Source organism: Castor canadensis, chromosome 8, assembly GCF_047511655.1.
Source record: "Castor canadensis chromosome 8, mCasCan1.hap1v2, whole genome shotgun sequence".
Classification (NCBI taxonomy): domain Eukaryota; kingdom Metazoa; phylum Chordata; class Mammalia; order Rodentia; family Castoridae; genus Castor; species Castor canadensis.
In genome coordinates, this window is record NC_133393.1 from 107,247,158 (window position 1) to 107,264,476 (window position 17,319).

Below are 17,319 nucleotides of genomic sequence, written 5' to 3' on the forward strand. Positions count from 1 at the left end.
CAGGTATGGTGGAATGCACTTGTAATCTCAGCTACATGGGAAGCTGAGCCCAGGAACTCAAGACCAGCCTAGGCAACATAACAAGATCCTGTCTCAAAACATAAAAGATAAGAATAAAAAGATTAAATTATTTTAGTAATTTTATTTGCCCCAACATATCCAAAATATTATAATCTCAACATATTATCAATATAAAAACTACTAATTAAATAAATTATATTCTTTTATTCTTACTAGTCTTTGAAATCAGTGTGTATTTTCAGTACAGAATGAGTTGCATTTCAATTTCTTAGCCACAGGTGGCTACCGGCTACTGGCTTAGAAAGTTCAGATCTAGATAGTTTTCCCTAGGCTGGAAACTCATTTTTCAAGAATAAAGAAACCATCTCTTTTCTTATCCCCTAATTATTCATAGCTATAATCAAATATAATGAAGTTCAGTATTAGACAAACACAGAAAACTTCAAAGGAGATAGATGATAGGAGATCTGGGATAGGAAAGCAGATGTGAAAAAAATAAAGAAATTCAAAAAGGATAAGAGCCTTTTACTATCCTAGCTCATTGGGTCTTAGCTCATACAGAGATGTCAGTATTTACTTGTTGTCCACACTCAAAATTCCCACCCCAGGAACAATATAATTCCTACATAAGAAGCTTTCACAATGTGCAGAAAAGCAATGCCATTTTCATTAAATATTGACCTTATTCAAGTGTCCCTGGGGTCATGTGTTACAGAAGTAGGAGAGAAACATAGTACAAATTTTCTCCTTTCAACTTCTTCACTCCATAAATAAAGAAACTGTAGAGTCCAGACAGTATTAGACATTGTCCTCACTAAGTGCCGGTAGCTCAGACCTATTATTCCTTAGGAGGCAGAGATCAGGAGTATCACAGTTTGAAGCCAGCCTGGGCAAAATAGTTCATAAGAACCTATTTTGAAAATACCCAACATGAAAAAGGGGTGGCAGAGTGGCTCAAGTGGTAAAGAGCCTATCTAGCAAGCATGAGGTCCTGAGATCAAACCCCAGTACTGCCACAAAAAACAGAAAGAAAATAGTCCTAAGATTTCAGAGCCCATTGATGGACTAAGCCAAAATCCAAGACCTCTTGAGTCTTGGTTGCAAGCCCTCTTCTCCACCCATCCCATATAAGCATTTTCTACTGAGTAGTTCTACTGAGTATCTTCTACTATTGAAAGGCTTTTGTCTCATATCTACAACAGAAATAATTACATATATATATATATATGATAGCTACCATAAATGAATTTATATATGTAAATATATATAAAATATCAATATAGATATATATTTATATCAACATGAATATCAGGCCCAGGGTGGTACATAACAGAATCAGAAGAAGGTAAGAGGCAAGTCCAAGGTTTATTTTAATCCATACTTACACCTTAGGAGAATTATAGTAATCTGTCAAGGCTGGTGAAAATGTAAAAGAATCTTTTAAAGAAAAGATTATTAAGATCTTTCTCAACAATATATTTCAATAAGAGACAACCCTTATAATTGAAGAGGCTTTCTATAGGTCTACATTTTTTCAGTGTTTCAAGAAATCACAAAGATCATAATTATCAGCTTCAATCCCCTGGCCAAATGGAATCCCCTAGAGGACACATGTCATTCCTGAGAGAAGAATTCCCTACTGCCTAACTCAGAGTCACAGCTTGCTTTGCCCAGTGAAACTTTGCATGGGAAGAAGGACTGATGTTTATTCCCTAAATAGTACTCTTTTACTGCTATGGATGATTGAAAGGCTTATTGTGCCAGGAGGAAAAACTAATTTTACCAAATTTCCTCTGTCTCAATAAAAAACACTTTAGAAGCACTCCAGCAAATAGAGACTGCCACTGTTTTCCATTTAATAAGAACATGACTCCTCCAAATTTCTGAAAAATATTATTAAGCTATTCCTCAGCCTTGTATCTTTGGAATTTTTATATATTAATTTTCTGTGTGCTATAGGAAGGTTGGTGTTTTAATAACACCTGTACCAATACTCTGTTGTATTTTGGTCTAATTTGAATTTGGTCTTCCTGCGGGCAGAAACACACACACACAAGCTTTCCCTCCCTGTCATTCCCTACAGCTCTGGCTTTACAGAAGCTCTTTCATTTAAGGAAATGTTTGAATTAGACATTTCCTGTCTATGCCTCTTCTCAGTGGGATGTTCTTGGGGGAAGGTTTGAAGCTTGAAATTCAGGCCCTGGAGTTAGGGAACAAAGTCTCAAACTGCCTGTCCTTCAGGACACAATGAAACAGCCAGCTGTTTGCTTAGACATTTGTCTGAGTAGTACTTTATCAGGCTATTATTAGTTTTAATGTTGTAATTAGATGTGCAAATGTACCCTGAGGTATGTTTGGATGGGAACATCATACGAATCAGAATTGACAATGATGAACACAGCTGCATTTCTGCCAATGATTAGGCATTTAAATAAGTACTTGTGCTGTGCTTATTGGAAAATGCCGTCCCACAGAGTGGAGAGGTTAGCAATGATGTGAGGCTGGTAATGGGGCATCAAAAATATCATAAACACAAAAAAAGACTGAATAAGTTGGATTCTACTTGGAAATTGGAAACTAACTTCCTTAGCCACACCATCAAAAATAGCTCCTCCTTCATTATTGATACCTCACCTCATCTTCATTTTATGATATATCTTCATTTATTATATATATATATATATATATATATATATATATAATGAATTTAAACTTGTACGTGTGGTGCATCCCTTCTCAATAGACCATTTTTAAAGTTTTAAAGGAGTAGTTTTAAAGGAGTAGATAAAATGCCATATCTTCAACATCAGTTCTCCCACATTAATAGGTTCTCAAAAAGTATTTGCTGAATAAATAAATGCATAGAAATATATGAAGTGCAATATATACTGAAGACAGTTAATGTAAATATGACTTCTCTCCATCTGAAATTTTCATGAAAGTCATTGAGTATTTATAGCTGGATGACATCAAATTCATTACCATCATTTCACCACTGGAACCAGAGGTTTGGGTTAGCTAAGTGACTGATCCAAGGACTTATAATTAAGTAGCCTGGACTCAAAATGTAACCTTAGCAGTCTACTTTGCATTTCATCATGCTGTTTACTCTATGAAAGTAACCATTCTGAAAATAGATTAGTGCTATTTCCTACCACCTTATGTTCTACTAAACAAGTATAATCATAATAGTAAAGAATATAGATGTCAACACTTTTTTGCCTTCACAACAGTTCTGCTTGTGGCATCATAATTAAATCTCTTTCATCCACTTTTAGCCTCTAAAACCCATCCTCTTCTTGCAACCCCAATTTACTAAACTTGCTAATCCAGGTTTTTACTTATCACTTCCAGTTCCCAGAACTTGACTTCTCAACAAAGTTTCTAAACTATCTCTCTACTACACTCCCTGCTCCTATTCTTCTTCCAATCCATAAAAATATTAATCCAAAAATATAAATACACTAAGAAAACATTCAGTCTGTTTCTGGAAGCATGAAAACCCTGCATAATCTTTGAAAAGTGTGTAACCAGTATGATCTGGGGACTATAAGCTCACTCTCACACATGATACTGATGTTCTATGAATAATAAGCTCTAATGATGAAGTTACACCAACACCATGTAATCTTCCTCTGGAGACTCAGAAGCTAGTCCTTGCCACACCTAGACAGCATTATTTTGAACATTCATTCTCTACATACAATACTGTAGAAAGAAAATACAATTATTTAAGCTCTTGGATCCTAAATAAATAGAACTTTATAGCATTCTGAACAAAAGGAGTTATGATCATCACAATAAAGCAAAAACAGGTACAATGAAATGAGGCATAGTATCAGCAAAAACAGTTAAACTTTGTATTATATATATATATATGTATATGTATAATTTCTTTACACATAAAAGAGAAACTCTAGATCCTAAGCCATTAAAAGTATGATTGTGCTTATTATGAGTTATAGCTAGGAAAGGTTATTCAACCTTTGTTCTCAAGTAAACGTTAAGGTCACCAACTTTATTTCATATCATATTTTAGTCTACTAGTAGGGCATCAGCCTTCACTGCAGCCTAGTTGATCTACATTGCTAAATATGAGGTCATCTACAAGTTAACACAAGTGTTTTTTTAAATAACCTTTTAACAGAGGGGCTTTTAGTAGCACTAAAACTACTTTAAACTTTGTACTATCTTAAATATATTAAAATTGCTAAAAGCTATTCATCAACTGTAAATGCTTAAGTTGGCGACAAATTTAAACTCATCAATACAATCCACAATGGCCCTCTTATATCTGTAACTGTGGCCTGCCTATCAAATCCTGAGCCCAGCTCACAAAGGACTAACCAATAACTTCAGTTTTTAAATTGTTATTGAAAGCAGAAGGACTTTCAATGAGAAGCTTGAAAAGGGGGGCTTGAAAATGAAGAGGCTGTAATGGGGGAAAAGGAAGAAATTGATACTGAAGGAAATAAAAACAAGGACATACAGAGAATCCTGAAGGTTCTCCAGTCCATTCTTGTCACCCATTCCATTCCCTCGTTTATATTCCATGGATAGCTCTGAATTCTTATAATGAATCTCTCTTTTAAACTTAATTCCAATTGAGTCTGTGGCTTGGAATAAGGGTCTTTAACTATTAAACACCCTCTCTCTAGAGTTACAGGATGTACATTAAACATCATCAGATTAACTCCCACGGTAGTTTTGAAACCTAGCAAATCAGCAGGACTTTTTTTGGCATAATGTTAATCAGGGCTCCACAAAGTCTGTCACGAAAAACAATGATGTACATGTTAGTATTAACTTATTCAATGTGTTTTCTCAATTGAGCATCTGACCTCAAAATATGATTGTGAAAGGGAAGGAGGAAAAAGAAATCCCAGAAATGTCATCACTCAGACAACCTTAATAAAAGCTGATTCTGTACAAACCACAAGGGCAATTCCCCTTGGAATTAGCTCAATTGCCACAAATCCACATTTTATCTTAGATGATCCAGTATTACTTTTAAAAATATTATCAATAAATATTTTAATATGGCATAACTCTGTACTCACTGCAGATCAATAATACAACACACATAACCTGAAATACTAAGCAAGGCTTTCATATGCACCACAGTAATATGAAATCCCTACAAATATGTTATGAAAAAAATAGTCACAAACTGTACACACACACTTAACACTTATTTCCCAATTTTAAAATGAAAAAACAGAGGTCCTGAAAACATAAAGTAATAAGTAAACATACTGAAAACCAGGAGTTCATATAAGATTTATCTGGGGGGGGGCACGGTCAGGTAGAATATATCTTTGAAAGTTTGGGAAGTTCCCCAAGTATCATGCTTATTTTCAGCCAGCTGAGAAACCAATTTAGATAAAAGGTGGCTCTGGTTTTTGGTGTTTGTTTCTTAACCTGCCACATGCTACCAGAAATGGCCATTAAAAAATGAGCTCTAAATAGTGACTTCCATTAAAAGTATATAAAATAAAAGTGAATTTGTTTCCAGCAGAGTAAAGGCAGTCAGGTTAGCTGCACAGTCAGTAAGAATTTCAGTTCTAACACTGGAAATGAATTCTGCACCACCAGGATCTCTAACTCTATTTAAATTACAGCCAGTGTGGGTGCTAGTCAAAAGTCAATTGAGGCCAAGAGCTCCATTTCCAAGACAGCCCTGCAACAATTGGTCTGTACCAACAGGAGAATTTAAAAGGGTATTGTGATAATAATTACTGTTTCATGAGGACACCTATTTAGAACTCCAGAAACCTGAAATTTTATGGAGAAGCCTCTCTGTAGATAAATAAAGGCTTAGCCTTCAAACACTAAAACAAATCTTACTGATTTTCCAAGGGCTTCTTCTAGAATGCACTACATAGTTCTAGACCTTCTTAACTAGAGTGCTCAAAATCTCATTATGCATGATCATTACTAGATTGTGTCTAATGGTCTTTAGTGTGATAAAATGTTGTAACTTACACGAAATAGACTCTATTGGGGTTCATTTTAGGTTTGTGCTTGTTTTCCTTAACACATTTCCCCCACCCAAGTTAGTCAACCAGCTACTATTTTTCACTACTCCCAGGTTGTGTGCCTGTTTTTTAACTGACAGCCTCCTCACACTGCTCCCATCTTGGAAACCAGGGTTTGGGGTACAAGCACACAAGCTAGGTTACAATACATGAGTACTATGGCATCTATGTTCCTTTTGCTCATGCTCTCTGGTTATTACCTGAGTTTAGATCATTGAAGGGTAGCTAAAGTGAATATAAGTTCTGTCCTTCACAGGCCCTTTCCCCTATGGTGTAATGAGTAAGTTTCAGCAGCATGTGGGCAGTCCCTGCTCCAACAAGTTGAAATAATCCTTGACTTGACATATCTAGAGAAAGGGTCTCAACCTCAGACACATAATACATCTTTTTAAACTTGTGCAGCTTTGTCTGCCAATAACATTTAAAAGGATCTTCCGAGTCTTGCTCTAAAATCATTCCCACACAAATCCCTGTTGACTCACTTTCATGACAGTACATCACAATTTCAGTGAAAAAAAATTAATTTGCACTCAAAGACAATTGTTTTGAACTCAACTTTTATGTCCAAAGGACTCCCAACAGTTGTCAACAATCTGTCATATTAACATATAAATGGAGAGGTAAGAAATATGAATTCTAGCTCTAACACTACCTGTGTGACCTCGAGCAGGTAACTGAATCACCTCATCCCTAAAGTTTCCTGGAGTGTGGAATGGAGACACCCAACTCAAAGACATAATATTTAAAAATTTTCCATTATTTTAATTTTTAATGTTTTTATTAGTATATAATAGTTGTACAGGGAGTTTTGTTGTAACATTTCCATATATGCACCCAATGTACCCCTGTGTGGTTCATCCCCTCCATTATTCTCCCTTTTCCCTTTACCCCTTCTTAAAATGACTTTGAAAGGTTTCAGTGTTCCATATTCATACATGTGTAGAAAATACATCAACCATATTCCATATTCACCCTCTTCTACCCTCTTCACTTACTCCCCCCTCCAACTAGCATCCTCCCCTTAACACATACAGACATAATTTTAAAAGTTGAATGAAATAATGTTCAGAAGGAACTTAGCACAGTACCTGGTATTCTAGAATATGCTCAATAAAGGTTGGTTGCCATAATTGTTATTATTGTTAATTTAGCTGGGCCAAACTGCTCACAAATCCAGTTAAGCATTTTTGTGGCTATTTCTATGAGTTTTTTGGCTGAGACTGATAAACTTTGAGAAAAGCAGATTATCACTCATGATGCAGATGGATTTCATCTAAACAGTAGAATGTTTTAACAGAACAAAGAGTAACCTCCCTCAATCAAGGAAATTCTGCCAGCATCCTGCCTTTGGACTCAAACTACAATTCTTCCTTGAGAATCCAGCCTGCTGGCCTTTCCCATTAGACTGTAGACTCCCCAACCCAACTGGCTGCACCCTGTAGTCCAGTTCCTTAAAATCAATCTCAATCTCTTTCTCTCTCTCTCTCTTTTTCTTTCTCTTTCTCTCTCTTTCTTTCTCTTTCTCTTTCTCGTATATGTGTGTATCTACACACTCTATTAGTTCTGTTACTTTGGAGACCAGTAATACAATCACTTTTATTATTAATTTTAATCATCATTATTAAATTACTTTGATTCCTTTGGTTTCAACTACAAAAGAGTAAGGAAGAAAAATATCATTTCTTCATCCTTCTTCAATCAAAAAAGTGGTTATCCTCAACAAAACAAGACATTAAGTAAATGCCCCCAAAGTAGTTCACCTGACATACTAGCATATCTTTGTATCAGAATATCACTCTGAACCCATTTAGGGCTATTGTGAACAAACTTGACAATTTTAATCTTTGTCTTTTTTTATTTTTAGAAAAGAAATTTAAGGACAGCCACAGGGGAAAAAAAACCCTGCAATTAGCAAATTAATTATTTTATATGTTTTAATATGATATTTCTGTTAAGACTGCAAGCTCCTCGAAGGTATATACAATGCCTACAACTGTCTAGCAAACCCTAAGGTAATGTTAACCACAGAATTATTCACTGATTGGCTACTGGTTTTTAAGTGTATGCCTATCAGAACAGGTTTTGCCCATGAAGTCATTCTAAAGTGAAACCCTTTTTTCTGTATAAGGTAATAAAATAAAGTAGCTTCATGTCTTTGAAGTACGAAATTTTCCACAATCTCTTTTCCTATTTTCTTTTTTAGCAGAAGGTCAAGGAGATCTCAAAACACAGTACTTTTATTCTATTTCTGCTTATAGGTTATAAATATCTTTACTTCTTTGCCAGGCATTTTATTTCTTTACTTGTTCATGTCTTAAAACTTAGATGTCCTAAAATTTCAGTCTCTAACCTGAGATTTGGCTTTAAAAATATTTACTTCTTTAATCATCAGAAACATAGCTCTGTGACAAGCCCAGGTTTCAAGTAGCAGAAGGCCAGGACTGAGGAAAATTTAGTAATAAGGTCAGGGGCGAAGACCAAAGGGACAACTCTGATGAGGATGGGGTGTATCATGACTGATTTGTGAAGGCAAGAGTGCAGCCAGAGCCATGGGAGCTAGCACAGAGTAAAGAACAAGAGCTAGCCTCTAAGTACGAGTCAGGAGGAGAGGGCTAGTATCCAAAAATGTGAACAGGATCTGAATATGTCTCTCATTCAAGTCGCAAGGAAGTAGGCAGAGAAGAATCTCATGTGGGACAAATAGACTTGTCCACATGACAGCACAATTTGGAATGACAAAGAATCCCAGGGCGGCGCCATCTGCCTGCTCTCCTGGTTTTAAATGGCCTGGCTAGTGTGGGGAGCTAAGGACTGGCAGGTGTGTGATGTTCATTGGCAGAGGCCAAGGCGGACTCCACAGTTGCTGGTGAGTACAGCTGAGAGCAACCACCTCTAGGGAACTCTTGCATTTCCATAGCCACTGTGGAAATTTACATCATCGTACATACTTTTCCTTAGGTTCTCATCTTCTTAGGAACCATAAGTTAATTTTCATCTTTATTATATGGAATTCTCTTCTGGATTCTACTGATAGGAGGAAGACTAAATTCTAAAAAAAGTCTTAAATTTTCCCATGAGGACTCAGAAAGAATCTGAAAATTCTTCCAGTTTCACTAAAACCGTTTAGCTCCCAAATATCTTTTTTCTTCTTGAAGAATAAGAAAGAGTGATCCCAAGCTCTTAAAAGCAAAACATATTAGTTAGCAATATAACTAAAAGTCTTAAGGCACAAAGTCAGATTTCCCCCCCATTTACTCAAAGAAGAAAGCAAGCTTAGGGAAAAAGAAGCAAGCGGGTGATATGTGACTTCCAGTCACCTAGCTTTCCCTGCAGAATGCCCACTCTCGCTGCCGGAACATTGCCTTCTCCCAACAACTAAGAATCTTCTTTATCAGGAGCATTCAAGGCCAAACAAAACCCATAATCCACAAAATGTTTTATAAATGCACTTTACTGCACATTAGCAACATGCTACTAAATGTGTTACAGCTGAGTTATGCTTGAGATACTTCTATTTGTACAGGAGATTTGCAACCTGAAGTTTATTTAAAAAAAAAAAAAAAGGAGAATCTCTAATGTAGAATTTCAAACAGATAAAGAAGCCGTTTGGAGTAAATTCAAAGGCATTTCTCAGTCACTGAATTGAAATAACTCATTTAGGGCTCACTCCACCCACAGGCAAGGCTGACCCTGAGAGACCTTTTATAATAGAGCAGTGAGTTTTAATTTTAAGAGATTTGCCTATTAATTCTGAGTATTCAACTCTAAAAGAACTAGGAAAACACACTAGTGCTTAGAGAAAAGCTGACAATATTTCCAATTTCTCCCAAGAGCAATTTCCATCAGTTTATTCCTAAAAGGGTGGGGGTGGAGGGGCCAGGGCATTACTACAGCTAAACGTCTTTTCAGAAGGAAAGCAGGCTTCCTGCACCTAAGGGATTTAATCCAAAGAACTTTCCCCTGAATTTCATATGCAAATTGTTCCCATCTTGAGAGAACTAGGATTTGTAGATACAAAGTAGCAAACTGGAAATTAAGCTGCTTGGATTTGCCACTTATTGATCTGGTATTATTCCCTAGGGAAGCTACTCAATCATTTTTTTTTTGCTCAATTTCACCTTTTATAGAAAATAAAAGTGATAAAAATAATTTCCTTACAGATTTTTCTAAGTGGCTGTACATTCCCCTTGAAAATCTTTGAAATAAAAAGCTGCTGTGAAAATCTAGTACAACCATTGTCATAATCATAATTACTATAAAATTCCTGTTGATTCCCAGGGTATATTATGTATTACAATTGCTCTTTATCTCATTCTGCTGGGCTCAAACTGACACCAGCTACTTTTAATTCCCCTCTAGTGACTGTCATAAGGTTTCTGTTTTAGAATTTAAACAGATTCTAATTCAGAGTCATACAATATACTACTCTACATTAAGTGGAGGGACCTTCAAGAATCATACCAGAGAATCCATTCCCTAGGTACATTGTTTGATGCCTTTTGCAATGCATTAATCCAGAAGGGGAGACTGAGTTGGCCAGCAACATAGCAATTCATATTGATACATAACTATGCACTTAGAGTTTTACATGTTAGTTAGTTTAATCCTTACAATAGCTGAATGAAAACGGCATGATAATTATCTCCATTTTAAACATTAGCAAACTGATCAAAGGCATTCAAAGGCTTTTGTAAGGTCACATAGTTAATAAATGGCAGAACCAGGGTTTGAATGAAGCAGGCCATCTCCAGAGCCAGTGCTCCCAACCCTGCCTTAGTGACACTTCAGAAAATGAAACAGCAGCACAGTGCAGATGGAATTTACATCATGTTGTTTAGGGGGAAGGAAAAAAAAAAAACCAAGATATGATAAATATACTAGGAAGAGTGGGTCATTATATTCTCTTATCTTTTTTTCTTTAAATTTATTATCAAGCAAAATGCTGTTGATTATGTTTCAAGGAAGAGAGGTAGGGATAGGGATGAGGTAGTGAAGGAAGGTAGAGAGAAAAAGAAAGAGATCCTTGTGGCTTTTTGCTGAATGTTAAGAGGCAGAAAATCCTGATTGTCCTATTGCTTGCATATCAAATCCACTAAAAGGAAATGTAGCATTCCTGAGTAAAGTGTCTTTCTGCCATGTTGTTCTTCCATGCCACAGCCTGTCTGTTACAGAATGCATCACTCATGTAGAGCCATAATAAAGGCCATGAGGGGAAAAGGGGGGGTGCTTGAACACTGAGTTTGGGAAAGACACACATACACTGGAGTAAATACCAGATTAAGACAACGATCCTTCCTTACTGGAATTCTGAGCATAGTAAGAAATGAGTCTCAAGTTTCAACTCACAGCATAGCTCCATTAAAGGAAAACCTGGCTGGGCATGGTGACCCCTACCTGTAATCCTACCCACTCAGGAAGTAGATATTAGGAGGATTATAGTTTGAGGCCAGCCCAAATAAAAAGGCTCCAATTCAACAAAAATCCAGATATGGTTGTACATGCCTATAATCCCAGCTAGGCAGGAGGCATCACTAGTCTGTAGTTGGCCATGGGCAAAAACATGAGACCCAATCTAAAACATTACCTAAAGCAAACAGAACTGAAGGCATGGCTCATGTGGTAGAGCCCTCTCTCTCTCCAAAATAAATAAATAAATACCTGGGCAAAAAAATGCTGGTAGTAGCAGTGGGACAGTCAGTATAGGACCCTGTGGGTGGCTGGGCTGGCACATGGTAAAACCTACACTGGCCAAGTGCTTTGTCCATAGTCATAGCACAATTTAAATGCTGCTAACACCTCCAGGGCTGTCAGCACCTAGATGTCTGCCCTAACAGGGATCAAACAGTCAATAATTACAGCGGGGTACTGCACTTGCAGTGGCTGGGCCTTGGAGGGGACTCTACAAAAGGGAAATATGAACCTGAAACTCATACTATAAACCTCCTGGTTCTGGGATACTCATTCTGATGTCAAAGCACACCCCAGCAACGAGACTGTCTTCGCTAAGTACTGCAAATAAGAAAGCAACTTGCAAAGAAGGCATGACGAGTTTGGGCAGCTGACACTTTACTTTCTGATAAAACAGAAAAGAAAGAACCTAAACCCTCTTCTGGTGAGCTCTATTTCCCAGCTAGATTCAGTGTCAAAGTCACAGCCAGAAGCTCTTCACCCTTGTCCCTCCAGGAGGGGCAGAAATATGTGTGATCCTGTAGAAAGAACAGCAGCTGTGGAAGTCAGGGCACTGTCTTCCCAGCTTTCCCCTTCTCTTTGGGTTTTGTCTTTGGAAAATCCAAGGATCCCTTCTGAGAAAAGCAGTTCTGACAGTATCTAATTCATGGAGATTTTTGACACTGCTTCAAAGTCCATTGTTGGGCTTTTGACTTTAATAGTGGCTCTGACATTTCATGCTAATTGTAATAATTTTGAACTCTGAATTTTAAATGTTATAGTACATTTATGTAGTACATCCTAACTCCTGATACAATCAAAACACAGAATTTTCTGACCTGTCTTCAACATTTTAAGCTGTTACAAAAGTCTTTTATGATTTTAAGTTAAATTTAAAATCTCTATTTTTAATTCAAACCAATTTTCAAGCCTAAAATATTAAAACAATTCATAAACTTAAAGGATTCTATCTAAACATTTCAAAACACAATTCAATTACACAAAATAAATTTACACATAAGTATGGAACATAATTAAAGTTTACTTAGAATCACAGAAGTGGGATTCTTTACTGTAGGAAATAGTGCTTGAGTAGAAATTTAAATTCCCTCATCTCACTTAAAAGAAGAAAAAGAAAAAAAACCATTATCCTAAATAGCCATTTTCAGGATTTTAATTATATTATTGCTGCCTTTATGGCATGTAAAATAAGAAGACTAAAGAATTACTGGCTGTTAAATCTGCATTTACCTAATCAAACTGACATTGGGTTGGACTTTTTGATCTGTGGAATGTAAGTTTTTATCTGTTCGATACACAATTACCATTTACTACAGAAGCGTTTTAATGAAAGCAGCATCTTAAAGACTTTGGTTTTAAACATATCAGTAAAACCAAAGATGTTTTAGGAGCTCTGTAAAAATCACAAATTCCGGGACTGTAGATTAGTTCTATTAAATTCTCATCATTGCTTGGACATAAGTTCCTATTTTCCTATACAAAGAAAATGCTGTAAACATTTAATAAGAATGGCAATGAAGCTTTATGTTCATTTTTCTAAATTAAAAAAAGCACATTTTTATTAAATTTTGGGACATAGCAAAAATATCTCTTAAAAATTCATTCCATTCAACTGCAAGATAACAATATTTTTGTGTACTCCTTTTCAAGCTTTTTTCTATTTTTAACACCACTGAAGTCAATGTATGTAGAATTTCATATCCTATATTTTAAAATATTCTATTTTTATTTTATTGTGTGTAACATGGAAAATGCTCTTTTTTTTTTTAAAGCAAATCCCCCTTTTAAAACTCACTTTGGGAAGAAAACTTGTCTCTTTTCTTCACTGCTGTCTCCTTGACACCCAAAGCAATGCTCATCCAATACAGGCACTCATTGGCTGATTTGTCAAGAGGCAATTTATGCTATCATCTGTTCTACCATTAGAGTAGCTGTGCACATTTAGGTTGCTTTCAACTTTTCGCAATTATAGGCAGTATCAGATATCTTTGTGGACAGTTTTTTCAGTACTTAGAATTATTTATGTGGGATCAAGTTCCACAAGTCAAATTACGGTGCTAAGTTTTGATGACCAATTCTAAAACTCCTGACATCTACCACCCAAGTTCTCTCTCCAAAGCAGTACCTTTGAAGTACCTGTTCTGGAGTACCCTGGAAGACTGAGAAGCCTCCTTTAAAAAAAAAAAAAAAGGTGACAGACAGTTATCTCATAATGGCTTTACTTGTAAGGCTTTAATTACCAATACTGGCTACTGCTCCCATTAGACATTTATATTTCCTGTTTTCTGAGTTATCTGGCCATATCATTTATGAATTTACTCATTCACTCTGTATTCCTTACACCTAAGTGCATACTCTTCTGTTCTCTGCAGGTGCTTTCCTATAAATTTCAATATGTTTCGTCATGTTCATACACAATACATTTGATATAATAATTTTTAAATGTTATTTATAACACTATGTAACACACACACACACACATACATAATGTGAAAAAGTTACAGTGTAGATAAACAAAGACTATGAGTATGATTCAGTGATAGAACACAAGCTTAGCAGACACAAGGCCCTAAATCTAATCTCTAGCACCAAAAAGGAAAAGATAAGAAAGTACAGATATACAAAAAGAAAATAAAAGCCAAATTCTGAGAAGTCATGGGTATGTACTGTTCACACTGTTATACACAGCTTTTGCTTTTTAAATTTTGCTCTATGCATATACCAAGTTTAAGAGAGTATATATAGAATCATATGTTCATACTGTTTTGTAATTTTTTATTCAACTCTACTTCATAAATGACTTGCTATATCATCAAAGACTTTGTGTCACTTTTAATACTAAAAGAAGGCCATGGTAGGTACCAGCAAGGACTTGGAGCCAGGCAAATACGAATTCAAATCTTGCCTGTTCACACCTGTTTGACTCCAACATCTTCTTCAAGCCCTGTGCTTGTTGGTAACATGAAGACAGCAATAGCTATTTCAGATGAATTTTGTTTAAATTTAATGAAATAATATAAACTCTAAGCTATTAACAGTGTAATGATAACAGGAGCTATATAAGAATCAAATTGATGAATAGGTGAAAAGGTTATTTCAATGACTTTTTGCATTTATTTGCTTTTGTAGGTAGTTGGAGTTATACTTTTTTTTTTCTTTATTTTCTTGTGACTTGTCCTATGTCACATGTCCACAACTTTTTTACATTTTTCTACTGGAGTGATTTTTTTTTTCCTTACTGCTTTTAATCCATTCATTCATTCATTCATTTGTACAATGATTTGTTATAGCCATATGTACTCATTTTAGTAAGAACAATATTGTTAGGTCACAAATACTCTTTCTGGTTTACTATTTGCCTTTTAATTTTGTTTATGGTAAGTTGTGACATATAGAATTATTAAATTTTCATTCAACTCATCGTATCTTCTTATTTTAACATGTTCAGACATTCCTTCTCTATCCTTAGGGATTCTTTATTATTTAGAGTGGAAATGGAATAAAACTCGAAGAAGTTTGAGGCCTGAAATGGAAGAAAAACAAAATAATTGGCTTGATGTAGAGTTAGCTTTATAAAATGTTCATTTTACAGTATAACTTGTTTTTCAATGGCAGAAACTAGCATGTTTATATTTGTATTTCTGGCAAGTAGCACAACATATGACCTGTAGTAGATTCTCAATAAATGCTGAATTTGCTCAATCAGAATAACTTGTTTTCCAATGGCAGAAACTGCCAGGTTTATATTTGTATTTCTGGCAAGTAGCAAAACATATGACCTGTAGTAGATTCTCAATAAATGCTGAATTTGCTCAGTCAGAGAGAAAAGAACTTTCAGGAAGGGTACACTCAGTAACTAAACATCAGAGTTGAGAAGAAAGATTTTAATTAGAGTGATACTACAGAAGCAAAGAGAAAAACATCAAGGAAGTTCAAAGTCAAACATTCTACCATGCTGCTGTTTTTCTGTTGAAAGGATAACACCTGCTCTTAACATTTTTTCAAGCACCAATTATCACTACGGTTTGGCAGCGTTTCTCAAGTGTATTCTGAACTACATTATCCTACAAGATGCTCCAACTGCAAAGGAATTCAAATAGATTTGGAAACCACTACACACTGCTTTAGACTTCTCCACAACTCACCTACATGCCAGAGCAAACTGAACTTTTGCACAAGCACTCTAAGAAATTCTGAAGTTTCCAGTTTTCACAAGAGACAAAGAAGAAGTTAAGATCAGAGTTTGGCTGGGGTACTCAGACAGACAGGCAGGTACTAAGAAAGTATCAGGTCCTCCAGGAATGGGGAGAGAGGGGATAAGGAGAATGAATAAGGGAGTGAATTCAACTATGATATATTATAGGAACTTTTGTAAATGTAACAATGCATTCCCAGTACAATAATAATATAATATTTAAAAAGCAATAATTAAAAAAAAAAAGCAAGTGTCAGAGCCTAGCAAAAAGCTAAAATTAGTGTTCTGGAATCCAGGCAGATACTGAATAAGGTATGCACTTGAGACAAAGAAAAATTTAAATGACAGGAAGAGACACAGACCGGGCCAGAGGCATTCAAGGATTTGGCAGGACTTAGGCTATAGGGTGGCATAAGCAAGAAGTAAATGGTATTGGGAAATCATGGACCAGGCATCAGGCACTGGGAATAACAAGCAAGAACTCAGACACAGCCTGAAGATGGAATGGATGAACTTGGTAGCAATTTTCAATCACAACCACCAAGGGCTGGGCTGGACTACAACACAGCCTCCCACAGATGCTAGTCACTTGCTTCCTGGATAGTCTAACTTGTTCAATATTCATTTACCAGGGGCATGGCCAATGCACTCTGCAAAGGTTTTTGGTTTTTTTTTTTTAATTTCCACTTGAAGGTCTGTCCACTATGATAAAAAAATAAAAGAAGTTATGTGTGAAGACTTGAATTAACTAGCACCATGATTCTGATTGATTTTAGTGACAGGAAGCATTCAAATAGACTAGCAGCAGATTTCTTAATACCACTGTGATTGAGACAGTGTCAAGAGGATGGGGTCATCGGTACTGATCTCAATAATAAATGCCATTCTCCTGGGCCAGGGTCCCTAGTTGCTTTATGCTGAGAGACTGAGCTAAATGAAGCTATACAAGGATCTGATCTGGCAAAAGGAATCCCCTCAGGTCCCAGGTAAGGATTGCCACAACCTCAGATCACAGTGTGATTTTACTATTTTGTTTTTTATCTGTAAACTATTCATTGAAGTGTTAAAACAAAATCCAAATCATTGCATCTCTGTAGGTTCCCTACACTGAAAGATAATAGTTTAGTTGGTATTTCTATAGTCTTGATTTAATAAATATTTCAAGCCTCATGTTGCACGAAGCTATTCTTCAAAGGAAGGGACTGACAGGAAGAGAACTGGACAACTGTGATTCAAGAGCTCAGAACCACGTTAGCAACAAAGCAAATGGAGGCATTTGGCTTTAATATCAACTCCTTTATCCAGTTTTACACAGTTCTGAATTTGGGGCCCTTAACTCTCAAATTAGCTTCGATAAGTTTCTGTATTACGTTCTTA

At 36.0% G+C, this 17,319-nt stretch overlaps 1 protein-coding gene and 1 long non-coding RNA gene across 3 annotated transcripts in view; both read right to left on the reverse strand.

Moving 5' to 3' along the window:
- Nucleotides 1-17,319, reverse strand: part of Grip1 (glutamate receptor interacting protein 1) — a 644,165-nt gene that overhangs the window by 610,374 nt on the left and 16,472 nt on the right. The gene's annotated exons all lie outside the window — the stretch shown is intronic.
- LOC141425793 (uncharacterized) overlaps nucleotides 1-17,319 on the reverse strand; it is a 188,717-nt gene that overhangs the window by 156,275 nt on the left and 15,123 nt on the right. Inside the window, exon 1 of the long non-coding RNA XR_012450896.1 lies at nucleotides 1-17,319. This exon is cut by the window's right edge and continues 15,123 nt beyond it. This is a non-coding gene — a long non-coding RNA (uncharacterized lncRNA).